The sequence below is a fragment of the Pleurodeles waltl genome, chromosome 1_1 (genome assembly GCF_031143425.1).
Source record: "Pleurodeles waltl isolate 20211129_DDA chromosome 1_1, aPleWal1.hap1.20221129, whole genome shotgun sequence".
In the NCBI taxonomy this organism is placed as follows: domain Eukaryota; kingdom Metazoa; phylum Chordata; class Amphibia; order Caudata; family Salamandridae; genus Pleurodeles; species Pleurodeles waltl.
The window spans coordinates 896,394,803-896,411,985 of record NC_090436.1 but is presented as its reverse complement, the minus strand read 5'-3'; the positions used below and the strand labels follow the sequence as shown (position 1 = coordinate 896,411,985).

The following is a 17,183-nucleotide window of genomic DNA, read 5'->3' as shown; positions in this document are numbered from 1 at the left end:
CTGTGTTTCAACCTACAAACTCAGAGTCTCATTTATTTCCTCAAATATCAGACGCCTTTTATGTTTGCCATGCCTTTCCAGGGACCTGTGAAGGATATGGTGTTTCGTGAGTGGAAGGATGTGGAGAAGGCTCAGGTTCCACGATTCCTTCAGAAACTTTACTTACTTGAGGGTGAGGGGGTTTTTCCTCCTTCAATACGCCTGGACTCTATTCTGGCTACTCTAATTGGCAAAACGGCAGTCAATCCGGAGGATTGTGTGCCTACGTATGCCACAGACCGTAAAGTGGATTCAGGTCTTAAGAGGGCTTTTGCGGCGGAGAATCTGGCGCTGAAGGCAGGGATTTATTCTGCTTATGCGTCACAATCATTGGTTCAAGGCTTTGATAAACTGGCGGTGGCTGTACAGGAAGGGGCGGAGTGTTCGGAGCTCCTGGCTGGTATGGAACAGCTGGCCAGATTATTGGCGGAAGTGTCTTCAGATATAGTCCGTACTTCGGCTCTGGCATCTGGGTCTTTGATTAGGGCTCGTAGGTCCCTCTGGTTGCGTTCATGGAAGGCTGATCCAGGGGAAACGGCGGCCTTGTTGAGACTGCCGTTTGAGGGTTGTAACTTGTTTGGAGAACTATTACCATCCATACTTTCCAAGGCGTTTAAGGAGCGGAAGCATGCCTTACCTTATAAAGGGGTTTCTTCTTCGGGTAAAGGGTGGAAGAAGCATTCCAGATCTTCTCCTACTAGGGTTGCTAAATCCTTTTCGTTTAGGAGACGGCGTTTTCATCCGCGTTTTTCACCTAAGAAGTCTACTCCTGAGACCCGGGGTGGTTTCAAGAAGGGGTCCTGGCATTCGCTGTGGGCCTGGCAGAGGGCCGGTTGGGGGATGACTGTGTCACTTTCTTTCAGCTTGGGAGGACAGTGTAACCGATCATTGGGTACTAGACATGGTGACCAATGGTTATGTCATAGATTTTGTGGCGGTTCCTCCAGATTCCGGGGTGCATCCCACACCTCTGCCTTCAGAGGGGTCTTGGAGTGGAGCATTATTGGACGGAGTGCGGGACTTACTGGTCATGGGGGCCATTTCCCATGTTCCACTAGACGACCGAGGTCAGGGCACTTATGCGGTCTTGTTTCTTGTGCGGAAAGTTTCAGGGGGAATTTCAACCGGTGCTCAATCTGAAGGAGGTGAATACCTGGATCAGGACAGTGCATTTCCGCATGCTGTCCATTCGGACTATTTTTCCATTGGTCAGGCAAGGGGATTTTCTGGTGTCACTGGATCTGCCGGATGCTTACCCACACGTACCGGGGGCATGGTCCTCTCAAAAGTTCCTGAGGTTTGCTGTGGGGCAGGATCATTTCCAGTTTTGCGTTCTGCCTTTCGGTCTGAAATCTTCTCCCCGAATTTTCAGGAATATGCTGGCTCCTCTAGTGGCTTTGCTTCATTCAGAAGGGGTGTTTCTGCACCCTTATCTAGTCGACATTTTGATTCATGCCCATTCACGAGACCTTTTGCAGAGGAGGTGGCCCAAGTTCTGGGGGTCCTGCAATAACACGGGTTTTTGATCAATTGGGTGTAATCAGACTTTGTGCCGTCCCAGGATCTGGTTTTTCTAGGGGCTCGGTTTCAGCCTATTCCAGGGTTGGTGACTGTGTCCGAAATGAGGTTGGATGCTCTCCAGGCTTTGGTAAAGAAGGTATGGTTACTGTCTGCTCCCCGAGCTCTTCTATGGTTGCGACTGCACATTTGGCGTCAGTGATATTTTGGGTTCTTGGGCACGTTTCCATCCCCTGTGCTTGATGATGTGGTTCTTGAGTAGGTGGGATCCAGGGTCCGGTTCTCTGAAGGACGGGGTTCCAGGGTCCGGATTGATTCACAGAGAGTTGCAATGGTGGTTGGATGCAGACCACCTGAGGGTAGGGGTGTCTTTGTCACCTCTGAGACCCGTGGTGGTGACGACGGATGCCAGCCTCTCCGGTTGGGGGGCATGGATGGGGTCAGCTCAGATTCGGGGGTTTTGGTCCCCTCGGGAGGCGAGTCGGTCATCTAATTGGCGAGAATTGCGGGCTATATTCCTGGCTCGGGTCCATTTCCAGGATTCCCTGAGGGGGTTGGCGGTTCTGGTTCGCACAGATGACTTAGTGGCCGAGGCTTATGTCATTCGGCGAGAGTGGTAAATGTTCGGGCGGATCTACTGAGCAGAGTGATTCCTTCCTCTCAACTTTTCTCTCTCCGGAGGTCTCTGTTTCGGCATCTGGTTCGGCTTTGGGGTCTTCCAGTGCTGGATGTGTTTGCGTCAGTAGAGAATGCGATAGTGGAGTGCTTCTGCTCCCGGTTTCGGTGTCCCCAAGCATGGGAGGTGGACGGGATGTCATGTCCTTGGCCGCAGGGCCTTTTATATGCGTTCCCTCCGTTTCAACTATTCAGGGCGTTTCTGTTAGGTGCCAGTGGCTTTGAGTTCTACCTTGCTGGCTTCATGGAGACGTTCAACTTTGCTTTCTTATGGTAGACAGTGGAAGGTGTTTTCGTCTTGGTGCTTAAGTCGCGAGTTGGATCCTTCCTGCGCTTCTCTCTTTGAGGTGATGCAGTTCCTGCAGGACGGTGCTCGTTTAGGGTTGTCAGTGGCTTCTCTTCGGGTACAGTGGGCGGCTATTCAGGCATTTAGGGACCATGGCGTAATCTTCAAGTTGAAGGGCGATTGATGCCTGGATTTTTTCAGGGGCTTATTAATTTATTTCCTCGCCCGGTACGTTCTTTTCCCTCATGGGATCTGTCCTTGGTTTTGGATGTGTTGACGGGGGCCCCTTTTGACCCATTGGGGGACTATGATTTGCGACGTCTATCTTTGAAGACGTTCTTTTTGGTCGCCATTACTTCGGCTCGTCGGTTGGGGGAATTGGGGGCATTGGCATGTTCCTTTCCTTTTTTGTAAGATTTTTCCCGATAGGGTGGTTCTGGTTCCGGTGCCTTCCTTTATTCCAAAAGTCAATTCTTCGTTCCATTCCAGGCAGGCGGTCATCCTTCCTTCATTTTGTCCGGATCCCTCATCTGGGGAGGAGGTCCGTTTGCATTTGTTGGATGTACGTAGGGTTTTGTTGGAGTATCTGCGGGTGGTGGCTCCTTTTCGTACAGGGGATTCACTGTTTGTTACTTTTGGTCCGGCGCGCTAAGGTGAGAAACCTTCCACGGCTTCCTTGAGTCGGTGGGTTCGATCTTTGATTCTGTTGGCCTATTCCTTGAAAGAGGTGGTTCCTCCTCTAGGGATTCAGGGGAGGTCTTCCAGAGGCATGGCAGCGACGGTGGCAGAGCTTCAGGGGACTTCAGTGGTGGAGATTTGCAGGGCCGCCACTTGGGCTTCTCCTTCGGCGTTTGTGCGTCATTATAGGCTATCGGACTTGGGTGGTTTGGAGTCGGTGTTTGGTCACCGGGTCTTATCCTCTATGAGATAATGTTTGGGATGTTCTTGGTGCAGGATATTAACTAAGGGTCTTGCAACTCGATGTCCGTCTCCGGTGTGTTTTTCTTGCTATGTCTCATTGGTTAAAAGGAAGGCGAGGGAGGGACGGGAGGTAATGCTTCCATTTTCTTACGATAATGGCATTACTCCTAGTCCTACTCCCTCGCCTTCCTTTTCCGTTCCCTCCCACCCTCCCGGTACGGACTGTCCGAGTTGCGGCTTGGGCTTGGTTTTTGTACAGGAGGGGATAAGGGTGGGGGGGGTTTTTGAAAGGGGAAGGGAGGGTCTAGGGGGGAGGCAGGAGGCCTCATTGGTTAAAAGGAAGGCGAGGGAGTAGGACTAGGAGTAATGCCATTATCGTAAGAAAATGGAAGCATTAACTGTTTCTCATTTGAGGTGAGGATTCGGGGTGTCCCTGAGGAAGGCTTCGAAATCAATTATGGTTTGACGCAGCCACCTAACAAGCACCAAGTACGCTATAAGCGCCTCTTGCTGCATGAAGCATAGGTGGCATGTAAAGATTACTGTGTGTTGTGGGGTGACTGTTGTGTGTTGGTAGGGTGTGTGTGTGGTGGGAAGGACTATTGGAGTGTGTGTGTGGGGGCGGGGGGGGTGTAGTAGTTTGTGTATAGTAGGATATTATCTGTGGGGTGATGGTTAGGGGAGGGGGTTTAAGCACAAGACTATCCTCTGATCAATAAGAAAGCTCTGCTTTCACGGGACACGTTGGCGCCTCTTGTACCCCGAGGAACCCAGATGTGGCGAAAGAATGCACCTCCGTGACAGCTCCTGTCTTCTGCTTCAAAGCGCATATAAAGAAGAGCTGTTTCTGAGGCTCTTTCAGTACTTGTCTCACAGGCTTAATGTACACTCCCCATGTCTACGGTTGTTTTTCAGCGCCGTAGTTAACAAGTGTTACTATAATCATATTTAATGGACTCAACAGCCCAACCTCGAAAGGATGTAAGGCTGCGCCAGCTAATCTACCCTGCCACCAAGTGGCAAGCGAGTGTCACTGACATACACAATGAAGGAGGGGAGTGGGAGCAGCAACAATGGGAGGGGGGAAAGCAAAAAAGAGGGAAGTGGGGGAGGAGAAGGGATCAACGTTAAAGAAAAGCAGGGAAAGGGTGGTGTTGAGAGCAGGAGGGGGAAGAAGAAATAGTAGTTAAATATCATCTACAAGTAAATCAAATCAATCTGTGCTTTGTCTATGCGCCACAGAAAGGAAATAAAGTGACGCTTGGTGTGAGCTGGCCGAATAGGAGTCAGCAAAGGAGAGTAACAAAAAGCCAATAAATGCTAAGCAATGGATCGGCTTTAAGCCCTCTACGTTACACAATACCCCTCGCAGGTGAAAGCGCATGCGCTGACTCGACCTAAAAAGGTCTGGTTTTTCCAACCTCGTAATCTCGAGGCAGGAAACACTGGGGAACTCGTATTGTAGTAGAATGTATCCCCACTATACTCGTAATGAACGCTTAAAACGAAAGGTGAAAGGGCGTTCTCACAGGGCAGCAATAAAGCTATTTTGTTCAGCCGTGCTCCAAGAGATAAAAAAAGCACATTAAAAAAATATATATATAGTTTGTCTTTTGCAAGCTCAGGGCCATCGACATATTTGCCCCTAAGAGGCCCCAAAACGAATTTAGGATGAGTGGTGTCCATTATGGTCAAACGATGGAGTAAACAGAGGGAAAATAAATGCTTAGGCTAACGCTGCTTTGTATTTATTTAATAAGGACATAACTTCAATAATTCTGTGCAAGTAGAATTAGCAAGAACAGGGTCACATTTTTCCTCTTTCCAAAAGTGTAAACTTTATAAAAAATGACTTTTATAAGGGCAGCCACTACATAAATCTACATCGGTGCACAATCCTATTATTCAAAATCACAACCCGCGATAGTTTTGCTGATAATTAGAAGACATTTATTCTCGATCGCCCGGTTGTGTTTAACGCTTGTGTTTAATATCGCATGAAACAGGTTTATGTAAAACAACCATTCGATAATCAAATGCATTTTGTCGACACACAAGCGCACACCCCACACACCAATATATGTTTACACTATTAGAGACTATGGATTCCTTTGTTGTCACGTGCTTTTACTACTCTCGTCCTTTTGGATAAGCAAAGCCCTTGAACACTTGAGAACAGCAGTTAATGTTTAACTTAGAATTCATAAATCTGTCCTGGAATATACAGCAGGTTTTGCCAATGGACTTCTGAAATGAACAATTAAAAGCCAACTCTTCTTCATTTTTACGAAACGTAGGCGCAGTAGCCAACAGAGGATGAATGGTAGAATATCAACTCCAATTTAGACTATTTATATAATTGTTGACTCTAGACCAAGACACAAGGTACATGTGACTGATGGCATTCTTTGACGCCTGTGCATGGGGAGTGTGCAGTGGTGTTTTCAGTGTGTGAACATTAATGTTCATCAGCGATGTTTTGCATAATCACACGTGTTTGTGCCTATTGCGTAAACAAATATTTCACAAAAACTATAAAGTTTGGGTTAGAGTATTCGCGCACTGCTATGTACAGACTTCCCGAACCACCGTTTCGCGGTGGTTGGCGCTTTAATAGACCTACAGCACAATATGCTGGTTAGAGCATTAGATGAGTGCAGGTAAGTAAGGCTCACGGGGTGATGAATTCCCTTTTTGCCTGCACTGAGCAATACACATTGGTAAAGTAAATCGGTCTAGCCGTTTGGCTGCTAATGGAGGCCTATAGTGGTAAAAAGACGAAAAAATTGGAATTGATGTTGTGTAGTATCAATAATAAAGAATACAAAAAAGAGAGCAATTAAAACATGGTGTCATCACGTATACGTGTCATGATGCTACAGCAGTCCAAAATGACAACATACAGCCGTGCGCACATCATCATGCCAGTTTTTTCTTTTTAACAATTCGAAGATGTGGACACCAATATTGGAGCAGGAAATAGAAAGGAAAGAAAAAAAAAAAACATTTCAATGTGTGTGAAAGCTTGTTTTGGATAACGAGTGGCCCAACAGGAAACTACAGTAGACAGACTTTCCAAAAATATACAGAAGGTATTTTTTTTATTATTTTTTTATTTTTTTTTAAACAAAGCGCCAAGGAAGGTTGGAGTGAAGGTATAACACGGGACCTCGAAACTTAAAGGGAGGAGGGAAAAAAATGAAAGAAAAAAAAAAAAGGAGGAAGGGGTAGAGAAATCAACAGACAACCAAGAAAGAGGAGAGTAAGGAGCAACAGTAAGCATGAGTGGGGATGTTGAAGGAAGAAACAAGAAGTGAGGGAGAGACCAAGAAAATACACAGTTCAATGGGGTGTTAAAGAGTAGTTCCCTGAAAGTCAGCAGTGGAATGATACAAGCCATTCACCAATCAAAAGAATGGTAAAGAAGCCAAGTACCAGGGAGCTACCAACACAAGAAGAAGCTAGGATATTTCTTTCTGACAATGTACACGAAGGCTCACCTTTCCTACAGGTATATGTGAGTGCACATGAAGGGAGCTGTGACTGCAGCAGGTTTGTTGTGCCGCTGAGCACAAGGCAAGGCTCATGTTTGGAGGAACTGGAAATAAAGTATCAGTTTCCTTAATAAAGGAAAATGCAACCACAAGAGGAGGTAACAGATTCCAGGGACCCTTGGTGGTCCGCAAAGTCTAGTAAGGGTGTCCGTGAATGCCAAGACAATTAAATACTATTACCAGATTAATAATGCGTATATAAATAAAGAGGCAAAATGAAAAACTGAAAATTTGAAAATGTTCCAGAAATGTGAAGGAATTTAAAATTAGAGGCTAAAAATTAAGTTAGTATTCTCAGATTGATTTGGGGGAGTGGGCAAGCAAATCAAACAGAATACAGTGGATGGCTCTCTACTAAAAACAAAGCTCTCTATAAGCGGCTGACTTCTGTCTCCTCAGTGGTTCATGGAAATATCGCACACTACCACAGAAGCGTTACGACCTGCTATACAACCCCCTATATCTTGCATTCTACTACTAATGCATGAGAAATGATAATGAATAAGACTAAGTCTACATCAAGAGTCTTCCTTATGGTGGACAACTGTGTCACAAGGTTCTTCCAGCAGCAATCTCCTATACACTGCCGATGGCACAGTGGGTGAAGCACTCACTACTGACCTCATTTTGTAATCTGCAGGTCTCAAATTTTATTACGGACAGTGGCAACTTCACCTTTCATACACAAAGTCGACACAATAAGTCCCTTCAAATTAGGTAATAGGATTCACCTGTCATAGCATTACAGTAGGAAAAGCCTCCATCAGCAAACTATATGCAAGCTTGCAGGTTTTATTTCCCTACAATGCTTTATGTAGCACAGCTATGATGTTGAAGAATGTGGATCCTTCCACTTTTTACGTAATTTCAAGTGTCTTTCTGCTTCAACAAGTATTCAGGCAATCTGTCCACTTTAGATTTATGAAAACTTGATTTCTGTTTGATTTTATGTTAGAATAGGTTTCATACTCTGTCCTACTTTACAGATGTGAATCTTCCACTAAGAGACACATTTGTGGATGAAATTAATTCAACACACATACACAGACACATAGTACTGCAAGGGACATAACACGTGCCGCAAGGGACATAATAAATGCCTCGCATGCTTAAGGACATCTTAATGATTTTCTTGACTTGATATTTGACACTTCATTTAGTACCCTTACCATTCAAGGAATACAATTAAAATGCTTGGTTTGTGTACTAATGAACTATGAACTAAATATCTTAGCCTTGAAAAATTCCACAGTTACATTGGACGAAACATGTCTAACGTGTGTTAGCAGGATCTAACAAGACTAAAGATGTGTCTTTAATAAAAACAGATAAAGATTGGAAGGGTTTCACTCTTGGCCTTCCATCTATTACACTTGGAGTGACACAATATAGAAACTTCCTTCACTTTATCTAAAAAGCTTTTCTTTAAAATGTATTGCCTCTTTCGTGTACTTAACAAAACAGCCATATGGGAGTTTGAATGCATTTGTGATCACTACCACTAGATTCTCCGTTTTGTCCTGATTATTTAGAAGGGTGATTTTTGGTTAACAACTGGAGCGCAACTTTTTTGCTTTTTAAGGCAAAATAGACGGCTTGGGAATTATCGAGTGTTATTTTGAGAGCTGCACAAACTTACGTGGACATATGGAGGAGTGCAACAGGAATGGCTACATTTGAGAGACGATGTAAGTTATTGACTCCAAGTGATACTAGAAGAGGCTGTGGGTGAATGGCGTTTTGAGCAACTGCAAGAGTTTTAAAGCTTCACATGAGATGTGTCTAAAGTTATCTGCCTGTGTCAGGAAAGGTAAACGGATCCTGCTTACTTTAATGACCATTTTCGTTGTCAATGAAACAAAACTAGGCACTCAGTTGAAGACAAACCGAGTTGTTGGTCAAAAAAGGCACAAAAAGTCAGCATATGAGTTTTCATAAAAATTATTTTAAGGAACAGCCTATCAATTTTGCCTCAAGAAAGGCTTTACTCATGTTCTAAAATGTTAAATTGTTAAGTGCATAAGTATTTTGTTTTCTTTTTTACTACAGACAACGTAACAGTGCAATGAAATATTTCACTTACGGTCAAAAAATTTCACTGTTTGAAAAAAACAAAATTTAGCTGCCACAAAACAAATATTACAGCGGATACCAAATAGGTAAAGTATCATTATCCTACACTTACTTTTGGTGACATATTTAGTATTTAGTGTAGTATGGAATTTATTACAGTTGTTGCGGGTGGCAGCGAGTCCAGGACTCACAAGAGGTGAAGTCTCAAGTGGATCAGGATACCCTTTCTCTTTCTCCACAAAGCCAATAAATAGCATATCATGCTCTGCACATATGCATAGTTGGTTGATGCCATGGCAGTTTTTCATATGTATTCGTTTTAAAAAGTATTTATATTAAAGCAGGGTGCAGGGGGTTAAACTCAGAAAGACCATATGAAGATGTGCTGAATGTAATACGCAATTGTTGAGGGAGGGAAGGGCATAACGAACTGCTTCGCGCCTCCAGTGAATTACAGTATTCGACACACTGGACTATTACATAGACATTAACAAGGTCATTCATGCTAATATCATACATTTTTTGTTTACTTTAATGCCACTGAATTACTTTATTCACTTTACGACAGTTATTTTTCATTCTTATGTATGCCGTTTTATCATTTAATTGTTTAATATTGAGTTTACAGATGGAGCTTTTTTAATCCCAATGGTCGAGGCTTTCCTTACAATGGGAAGGAAGCGTTGTGGAGAAGAAACTACTGCTCTGACCTTCTCCTCACTCCCTGCCCCATCTGCCTTATATATAATCACTACAATTCATTATACCCAAATATCCATAAAGAAACAAGGAATATTGACAAATGTGAAAACGTATTGGTAAATACAGATTTGACTCAAACAGATACAAATTTGCTTGCAGTGAGGAAGAAGTCTTCTAAGGATTATGCCTGGGGCTGAAAAAACTCCATGGGCACAAATTTGTTTTTTTGAAGAATTTCGGATGACCAAATTTGTACAGAAAATGGTCACCCGCCTTTGATAAATCCTGGGTCATTGCATCCCAAAATGCGGTATACATAGATCTGTCCCGTAACAAAATCCACACATTCTTTAGGTGGAAGGCAAGATATTATTTATAAAAATCTGGAGCCGCAACCTCCCCCAATTTTTTTTTTTCTGCATAATTTTTGCCACGCAATCCGCACCCATTTAGATGACCATACAAACAAAGTCAAATCCCCCTGTAGCTTTTTAAACCAACACCTTTCAAATTCCAGTGGGATTGCATTGAACAAAAAAGTTAATTTTGGGAGAATAATCATTTAAAGAATATTTACTCTTCCTATGAGAGACAAGGGGAGACCGGCCCAAATTCTAAGCAATCTTCTGGTATCTGCACAAGCTTTATCAAAATTAACCTTGGCGACTTCCACTAGGCTAGATCTAACTTGGATCCCCAGATATCCAATCTATTGCTTGACTAAAGGGCTGTTATAGATAGCATTCCAGCACATTATCTCCGTCTTCTCCGGATTCACAGAGTATCCCAACACCCTTTCAAAATCCTCTAACAATAAAGTGATACTGGGAAAAGAATAAGTCAAATCGCTAGTATAAATCAAAAGATAGTCAGCACAAAGCCACCTTCTTTATCCAGCCCATGCTTTGGAAAGGAAGAATCAGACTATCAGCATGGATTTTTGCAGCCAATGGCTCAATATACAGATTAAAAAGAAGGGGGGATAATGGACAACCCTGGCGAGTCCCACGCTCAATCCTACATTTCCGAGATACCTTATTAATCAGAATACTAGCGCTCGGGCTTTTATAAATAGCCTTAACCGCCCTAGCAAATTTAGGACTGTACTTATATGCCTCCATAGCAGACTGTAAAAAGGACCAGTTAACCCGGTCAAAAGCCTTAGCGGCATCAAAGGTAAAAACCGTCAATGGAGCCCCCTCATGGACTGCCATATCTACTTCACCTAATAAGTCGTGAGTGAGTTCATGCAGTTGTCTTCCCTTAATAAAAACCCTTCTGATCTTCATGATTCAAGTTGCTAATCGGGTTCTGGAGCCTTTTCGACAAAACATATGCATAGAGTTTATAATCCGAGTTCAATAGAGAGATGGGCCGATATGAATTACATTGTGCCGGATCTTTCCTGGGTTTTAGGAGGAGGCAAATTAGGGCATCCTCCCAAGATTTTGGCAAATCTACGCCCTCAGACAAAAGGAGGTTAAACAACTCTAACAATATTGGCATAAAGCTCATCCCCCAACAAACAATACAGCTCATTCGGCAACCATCCGGGCCAGGAGCCTTGCCCTTTTTTAATTGCTACATCTACCTCCCCCTGATCTATCCTCCTCTCCATCCCTAGTTGCTCGGATTCACCTAACTGGGGGAGATGGACCCCCTCCAAATAACCTCTGGCCTCCTCTTCTGAAATCTTCAACTAATCGAAGTAGAGATTCTGAATAAAAACCTGTAAAAGCCTCCTCTATTTCAGCATCAAATGTGCAGTAGGATCCAGTAGTCTCCGATTTGATTATCGAAATATGATTCCTAGAATGATCAGTTTTTGTTTTCCATGCTAAAAGCTTACTACAGCCTTCCCCATATTCATAATGAGCATATCGACTACTATCCCAACTCCTTCTGTTTTTCCTCTCAAGAAATAAGTTCAAATCTGTTTTAACTGATTCTAATTGATCTTCCAGAGTGGCTAACGGACTATCTTCCTGGTGATGAATATTAAAAATCACTTCCTGCAAGGAGGCTATCTGGGATTCTAAATACTTTAGTTGTTTTCTCTCTTCTCTATATTTATAAGCGGCCAAATTCACAAGCCTACCTCTAATAAAGGATTTATATGTGTCCCAAATTATCTGTAGAGTGGCAGAACCACAATTAATATCAAAGAACTCTTTAGGGTCCTGCCTCAACCCATCAACTATCAGTTCATCCAAAAAAAGGGCTCAATTAACTGTCTACCTGGGAATAGAAGGCTGAATATTGAAAGAGACATGCAACTTCACCGCAGAATGATTCGAAAGATGCGCTGGGGCGTGGCCTACAAAATTAACTATACTGCTTAAACTATTCTGTACCAAAAAAAGTCTATCCTAGACCGGTGACCATACTTTTTGTTGTTAAACGTGAGCCCTCGCCCTCATTCCATGGCCAAATAGCTACTAAACCGAGGTCTACCATTGCTTGTTTTATCCATGACCGAGTTCTGGGAGAATTCACCGTCGATCTAGAAGTAGACTTATGTAACACAGGGTCCAACAGTACATTAAAATCCCCTCCAATCACGATTGGGTATTTGGCTACCAGTAAATTACTATGCAGCTCCTGAAAAGGTGCCGGATCAGCCACATTAGGGCCATAATATCCAACAATTGAAAACCAAACCCCATACAGGCCCACATCCACAGTCAGCCACCTGCCTTTGGAATCCGTTACAACATTTGCTGCAACTGCCTTTAAGGATTTCTTAATAAGGATTGCTACACCCTTAACTGCACATGATTGATTAGTGCTAGCATTTAAACCCACCCAATTCAGTTGCTTAAGGAGGTTATTCAATTCTGACTATAATAATAGAGTCTCCTGCAAAATGATCACCTCCTCATCTATCCTTTTTAAAAATTCAAACATTTTCCTCCTTCTCCCTTTAACCCACAAACCATTAACATTCCATGAAAGGAATTTCACCAAAGCATTCTTATAGCCAACCATTTTCCGAGAAAAGGGAGAAAAAAGAAGGGAAGAAAAAAAAAAATAAACAGAGGAAAACAAAACCAAGCTGCAATGTCAGACCCTTAGCAAAACCACATATGATGCTCCTGAGGACACACGTGTTCATATTTTTTAAAAAGATCCATCTGAAGATTCTCAAAGACAGCGCTAGGGTGTGGTGTTTGATCCAACAAGTTTTAAGGATCTCATATTATAGCTTTTTGGCTCTGGTATGGGATTCACCAGGTGCCCCAGATTGTCTTACAGATAAGCTGGCACTTCCGTTAAAGGTTAATGGGGTGGCGTGGTGGGGACACATTTTGGAGGGGACCAAGTTGATCTCCTGGTCTGAATTTGAGGAGTCAGCTGGACATAGGATTTCGAAGTTCAAATATTATCTGTTAGCCAGCTGGGTCACCACTCTCCAGGATGAGGGAGCTGTGAAGAACGTCTGGGAGGAGAAACTAGTTCAGGCCTCGGTTCACAAAGAGATTGCCTCATGGTATCAGGCGTTACTAGAGGCCTCGGATGATGTGCAGTCTCTCCCGGTGAAGAAATGGAGGGATGTTTTCTCAGCTTTAGATGTTGGTAAAGCATGGGAAACCTCATGCTCCATTCTTTGGTCCGCCATTAGATTGCCCTCACTGAAGAAAAAACATTTGTTTACGTTACACAGGGTATATTGGTCTCCTGAGAAACTGTCAGTCTTAGGGAAGATGAAGAGAAGCTGTCCACGCTGTGGCGAAATAAAAGCTAATGATGTGCATATGTTTTGGAGCTGTACTAAGCTCAGTGACTTTTGGGCCGCCATAGGAAGAGTACTTAAGGTTGTCATCAGCTCAGAGGTGGAAGTAACCCTCCCTTTGATAATCTTTGCGGTAGGGCTTGGGTTATCATGGGATCAGAAGCTTTCTGGCTGTTACAAGCAACTGATGTTCTGGCTGATTCTTCTGGCTAGATGGCAAATTTGCCTGAGGTGGACTTTTGTCATCTCCCCCTTCAGTGTCTGCCTGGATGGCATCCATGAACTATTTTTGCAGTTTGGAGCGCATGGGCCCCCTTAGCAAAAGAGATGAGTGTTGGGCTATCTGGGAAAATGCCCAGCAATGTGGTAATCTTTCTTTTGGATAGTCCGATGATTATAATCCCCCCCCGTTTTTACGGGGTTTAAACCTGCGTGTCCCGTTCTGGTGCCTCCACGCCACTATGGACCAGGGCGGGGAGAGGAGAGGAGAGCTACGGGAGCCCACTGGTGAAGACCGGCCAATTTGGAAGGGCCGTCCCCTTTCGGGCATATGTTTATGACCCTTGATCGCTGGCATGGATTATTAGGAGGACAAAAAAAAAATGTTTTTTTTTAAGCTCAGAGTTCCTCTGGTTTCACTGGATGCGACATAACAGCACTGATGGAGGAACACTTGACCTTGATATTGAGAAATACACATGTGCAGCTAATTATGGAGGTGTTTTATTAATCTTTACCAATAAGCATTGGCTTATTGAGCGGGGCCAAATATTTAGGTGTTAAGTTACAGCAGTGTGGCTGCGTGGGATAAGCATTTAGTAGGCAAATACCTAGCAAGCAATGCTTAATGTGAATAAAGGTGCAAGTACTGTCAAAATGCAAGCGAATGACAAGTTTGGCATCCAGCAGTAACTCAATTTGAGAAAAAAGGAAGCAAAAAAAGGTCTTTCTGACACTTGAGGATCAAAATGCTAATTCAAAAAGCATAAAGACACTAGAGGTGCATCAAGAACAGCTTCTTCATCACTAGGCCTTTTAATGATTAACTAGCCTTGCACGTTAAAAGAAAGCACCCAATCTGGCATAAGGTTGATATAGACCTTAATGGTTTCGGGTCTGAGATACAAGGGCCCTTCCTGGCACAAATAAAAGACCATTCGCTGCTGTGAAAGAGTAGTGTGAGTCAGATTATTGAATTTGAAATGTCGAGGATGGGTGAAAGATTTAGCTTTACCTTTATAAAATATGGTGACTGGTCACAATTAAGCACATAAAAGAAAAGCTTAAATAGCTCAAATATGTGTTTGAACCTCAGATCCACAAACTGCCACCGGTCTTACTTAAAATTAATCAATTGAGAAAATATATGTAAATTTAACCCACTCAGATGTGAATGACTTTGGAATATGGGATAAGATTCACCAGGCCAGACTAAACAATGGAGTGGCTATTTTGTGAACTGTTGCAATAGTCCTAGAAAAACTGCCGGTCAACGTCTAGAAAGGTTTTGTTTTCATGTTATTTTCTTGAATATGCTGCGCCACATAACTTGACAACCACACACTTTACTCATAGGCACATATCCTGTGTGAAACTGCAGTTAAAAACCACTGTATGACAAACACACTTGATTGTTCTTAAGAGCCGCAAAAGAATCAGTTTAGGAAAAAACAAAATACTACTCACAGTTTAAGTCCCCAAGTTTTAAGAAATTACCCCTCCCAGTGAAAGCCCTGAAAGTTTCCTCACAAGGTAGGGCCATAACTAATGCTTGGTTCTGCTAAACGTAGCCCCTCACAACCACTTGCTTGTTTATAATCCTTTCCTTTTAACAGCTACACTCCTCGTCTCCCCTCCGTCTCCGGTGTGGGTGAAGGAGTCCTAGTCAGTGTGCCAACTGTCTGCAAACACGATTGCCCACTATATTCCGGGACTAAAACGGGTTATCATCATATTCAAGGAGTGTTTAAAGTAGAGATCCAACTCTTGAATCTATTCTAGAATAGTTAGTGAGAAGGGATTCATAGGGCCTGGATGAAGCGAGTCAAGCAGTGAGGTATGTGTTCATAGGCCCAGCATAGGCTAGGAATCAGTCAGACTGTAGGGGTGAGACTCACAAAGGTGCACACATCAGGCATTCCATCTGTGGACTGAAGATAGGACAAATGGTTGAGATAAAGTCACTCACTTTTGCAGAGCAAAGAAAGCAAGTAGAGCCCATGATTCATTTACAAGACACCATGGGTTTTTCAGAAGTCTAACAATTTGAGATTTGCAGTAACAGAAGAGAAGGGAATTACAACTGCAAGGGCAACAATCACGCACCAACCAGTCTAAAAGCGAAGAAGACACCCTCTTACTCCCAAGTCTATTCTGACAGGCCACATTCCCCCTCCCCCACCACACCCACAGCAAATGAATGGAGCACCACTTCTCAGTTGTTCTCCTCGCCTCTTCAATGTGCTCTAGGATCAAGGCACAATATAGTGTGGTTAGGAATCATTGTGAGCTTCCTCAGAATTGTAAACAATACACCTTTAGATCTGAACATCAGCCTGCAATGTTCAGCATTTCGTGACTGATGAAGAAACCTGAAGAACACTAATGCGAAAGGAAACCGGCACTCAATTCGGCATGGTCAGAATGAGCGCAGTTTAATGGCCGCTCTGATTCTATGAGACAGCGGGCGTTTCAAAATGGACGGTCCTTCTGATAATTACTCCGAACAGTGAATAGATTCATACGGTTAACAACCATACATTTCAAACAAGACCATACCTCAAAGGAATATACATACAAATTATTATAAACATTTCAGCCCCAAAGGTGGGCGACAAATACCGTCAGGGAAGGTATTCCCAGACAAAGAAAGGCGTAGCTGACTGCACATAGGGCCAGATGTACCAAAGGATTTTACCCATTCTGTGTCTATGGGAAAAAGCTTTCGTACATATGGCCCATGGTCTCTAGTGTCTGACCTCTTGAACTTGAGACTAGCGCTATTCTTGAGCCATGCAGCAATCACAGCAGTAATGCTCTGATAATATTGGGCAATCCGTGTCGCTTTGTGTTTATTTTTGCCTTTGCTTCCCATTTGTTGTTCTGTTGCAGGCACTTGTTTCTTCCAGTGTCCGAGAACTGCTAGCACAACAAAACAATGCACTTTTGGGGGGTGTCCTTTAAGGAGGAGGCTCAGTGCTACACAGATGTGTGCGCTCGGAAATTTTAACCATAACTCAGAAATGCCGCAAACCCAGGTAACAAAACAAATGTCAGCTTGCTACATGGTTTGATAACTGCAGCATGAAACACACATGCCCTTATAGTACAAATCACACAAAAAGGACAACTCTTACAAACACATACTTTATCTCTCTCTCTCTGTAAATCATATAGTCTGCTTGCACGCAAGGAACACAGAACAACTAAGAGTAGAAAACAAAAAGATGTATACAAGAGGATGAGAACCTCAATATACAAGAATAATAAAAAGGAGGAGATAAGTCGATGTAGTTTTGCTCTCGAGTAATCGCCAGAACAAAGTCAAACTGAGTTATTTCTATGGCACTCACAAAGGTGCGCCATGTAAACCTTCTCAATGCTCAGATTTAACCCAAAGAGTTTAACACCACTGTAAAGAAATGGCTCCCTGTTGCAGTTACCCCCCACTTTTTGCCTGATA

The 17,183-nt window shown here is 43.3% G+C and overlaps 1 protein-coding gene across 1 annotated transcript in view; it reads right to left on the bottom strand.

The window, feature by feature from the left end:
• The window catches only part of LOC138288559 (guanine nucleotide-binding protein G(q) subunit alpha), a 520,535-nt gene that overhangs the window by 395,919 nt on the left and 107,433 nt on the right, over positions 1–17,183 (bottom strand). The gene's annotated exons all lie outside the window — the stretch shown is intronic.